Source organism: Thunnus maccoyii, chromosome 10, assembly GCF_910596095.1.
Source record: "Thunnus maccoyii chromosome 10, fThuMac1.1, whole genome shotgun sequence".
NCBI lineage: Eukaryota > Metazoa > Chordata > Actinopteri > Scombriformes > Scombridae > Thunnus > Thunnus maccoyii.
Genome location: NC_056542.1, coordinates 32,434,364 through 32,437,863, shown reverse-complemented (window position 1 = coordinate 32,437,863; position 3,500 = coordinate 32,434,364). Strand labels below are relative to the sequence as shown.

The 3,500-nt window shown below is 40.3% G+C and overlaps 1 long non-coding RNA gene across 1 annotated transcript; it reads right to left on the bottom strand.

The window, feature by feature from the left end:
* Window positions 1-1,266: 1,266 nt before the first annotated feature.
* On the bottom strand, window positions 1,267-2,470 carry LOC121905936. Its single transcript, XR_006098495.1, has 2 exons — window positions 2,243-2,470; window positions 1,267-1,541 (listed from the first exon to the last, which is right to left on the bottom strand). It is a non-coding gene; the product is annotated as an uncharacterized LOC121905936 (long non-coding RNA).
* Window positions 2,471-3,500: the final 1,030 nt, after the last annotated feature.

Sequence of the window (3,500 nt, the reverse complement as noted above, 5' to 3'; positions counted from 1 at the left end):
ACTATATTGCAAGCTACATATAGAGAATGTGAAGTTGACGTCAACACCATGTTGAAATTTGGGTACGCGTCATGTTTAGAGGATCCTACTGCCTTTCTGTTGGTGAGTTGGAGCTACAAGTTCATCACTTTTAACAACATTCCTGCATCAATGAAAGTGTGTTGTGCAGCTTACACATGTAGTTATTTGTAGCATTGTGTACAGGATACTTTAAATCCATTCAGAAGTTTAAAGCAATGCTGTAAGCTAAAGTTATTACAGTGAAGCTCACAGTTCAGAGAAAGTAGAGCTGATGAAAGCTGAACTAACGCCACAATAAAATGAATAATATGCTGACAACTGTTTTGCACAGGTAACCCCTGTGAATAAATCCCAGCCAATCTCTGTTGCTTTAATTAGCAAACAGCTATCAGTTTGCTGTTAGTAACTCATACACGTCTGCGTTTTCATCTCGCAGTAACATTACGTGTTTTATTACTCTCAGTTCACATCCATCAATGTTATACAATCCGCCAGATTGCTATAGCTTCCTAAAAATATGAAGTTCATAAATGTTTGACTGCGATATGACACGTACTGTTGATAACCAGTGATATAACTGAGCAACACATAAAGCCCACTCCACAGCTTAATGAAGGATATTTTAGAGTATATTTACTCCTGAACAGTTATTACCCTGTCTACATGAAATATGTAATAATTAGACTTTGGAACATCTTGTCTAATACTTCTGTCCATCAATAGGCCCACAGCGAGGGGCAGAGTTGCATCACAGTGAGTGATGAAGACCACAGCAGCAACATGGGATACATGGAGAGTGAAGCTTGATGCAGGACTGAAGCAGAAGCTGCAGGACATCCAACAACCCTTCCTTAGATGAATATTATTCTCTCTGCCTGCCCAGCCATGAGAGACAGCATGATGACACTTGTTGGTGGGAGCATCAGCTTGTTCAGTAGTTTCAGACAGAAGCATCCAGGTGTTGGGCTCTGGCTGCTGGATGTTACTGTAACCCCTAACATGCTCCTTTTGTAAAATAAAGTTTTATTCTATACAATTCTGATGTAGTATTTTGTCCTTCATATTATACACTACCAGTACTTAAGTGTTAAATGTGACATATAGAACTTATGAGTACAGTTCTGGGTAAACATGATTGCAGAGAACCTGAATGAATTTGCAACAGTTCACTGAAAATGATCTAATGCTATTACCAAGAGTCCACATAGTCAAAAATGTAATATTCATGACAATAAGTCTACTGGCCCTGTATTACATTGCCTTTTACTGTATATTACATTCAAACAATTAGACGTGTAATATGAGGTTAGCTTTTCACATTAATACTGAGAAAAAGAGAATCACAGCCAGGTCTGCTCAGATGACAAGTACATTAATAAAATGTGAATGTTCAAACTTTTGTCTATCTCTACATTTCTTTCGAGGATGATGACGGAGTGGACATGAACAGAAGGTCTGCTGTCCAGGCTGGAGGGGTCTTCATCTTCTGCACTGTACAGAGGCTGTGGCACAGGCCACTTCTGTAAATACAACACGTGTAAATTCATTGTATATAGATCAGTTTGAGCTCAATGCATGCATGTGACCACTGAAATACAAAACAAACTTTCCTCCTTTGTTCAGTATGATTTTCACTTCACATAAACTTAGATAAAGTTTAGATAATTTTTGTTCTTCATGCTGAACAGACACTTCACCACTGTCTATCCATTGTCTACCATGTTTTGTATTTTTTGGTTTATAATTGAGCCAAAAGGAGTGCTAATTTACCTTTGCGAGTATGACTGCTCTTGCAGTTTGCCGGCTTGTGAATTAACAGATCTTGCACCCAGCTACTGCAAAACTGGGATGTGTAACTTTTAAACTATTTAACCAAGTTTTTAGCCAAACAAAACAAAAAGGTAAGCAGCTAACCACTGCGGCACCATTGCAGGCACAGGCAGGGAGGGAGGGAGCATGTTCCTCCAAGGATGGCGCCCCTATCCCAACACACAAAACAGCGTGACATACCTTCACATTCTCTATAATACATAACTCTATGCTTGAGTCAAACTGTTAACTTATAGTCCATCAGAATGGCGCAAGCATGGATGCCTGGTCAATCCTAGTGCTTGAATGCTACGCAGGGCATGTCTTGCCAAGAAAAGCAGTGGGATTCATAATAGCGTCACAGTAACATAGCTACCACTAGCTCCCAAACTAACATTAGTGAATGTCTTACCTTATCTGGACCAATGTTTCTTATTTTCACAACCCATTTACAATGGATTTCAGAATTGGTAGGATACAATGGTCAGGAACAGGCTTATAGGTTGTCAATGGGAAGACAGCCCAAAACAGGCACACAAATCCAGAGCTGCAAGGCAGGCAAGCAGGTCATAAACAGACAGAAGTTCAAAACCATAAGAAATGGCATGAACAGGTTACAGGCAGGATCAGACAGAGACAGAGACAGAGACAGAGACAGAGACAGAGACAGGAACAGAGACAGGAACAGGAACAGGATGACTTGAACGCAAGTGTCCAACAAAGTAACATTGACGCAACAAAGACAAACTAGCAGGGAATGAATGGCAGGATTGGTATTTGTACAGGGGAGCTAATGAGGGAATGGGCAGCAGGTGCAGACAACTGGGGAGTGGCAACAGGTGAGCAGGTGGCTGTGGAAACCAGGCAGGAAGGTCTGGGGGCATCTAGTGAACAGGTGGAGAAATAGCAAAGACTAGAAAAGAGTGTGGAGCTGAAGGCAGGGACAGCGACAGAATGGGCAAGGGGAAGATAAACAGGAATTGTGACAGTTCCACAAAACAATTTTCACATCAACAAACTCGGAGCAGTCTTTAGTCTAATAACAAAACCCTTTGACTTAACTTAAAGTGAAAATTGTCCTCAGACTTGTAAAAAAGGTGTATTTTTACATAAAATCTTGCCTGGTTACAGCTTTCAATACTCTGTATATGATCCTTGATCTAATTATTACTCCATTTTTGAAGGCTGAAGATGTCCATCATTTGAGGCTGAGCTAAATTCAGAATGCCTTTATCATCCTGAGTGTCTCAGGATGATAAGGGAGGCGGAGCCTCACTGCATTTCTCTTTTGAACAGAGCTCTGGCACACTGAGTCATATTGCATTCCCTTCCTTTTTATTTTGCTCTACTGTCATATTAAAGCCCCACTCCAGCCAGTGTTACTTCCTTATTAATGATTAACGTTCTTTCTCAGAGAATGGGTTGTGGTCAATAGTTGGATGGTATCCATTAAAATGGCAACCAGATTGCCGTTCTAGCGCACTGGCGATGTGATGGAATGGTGGTGATATTATAGCCTAACCTGTCCACTTACTACAGCATTAGCTATATAGATTAGGTTGCATGTAAGTAACAGAAATATGTGATATCCATAGCTGAAATCAGACGATGGCTTCTTTATTAATGGATCATCTATCCTGAGCAATTTCTTTATATTATAGTAAATGTCT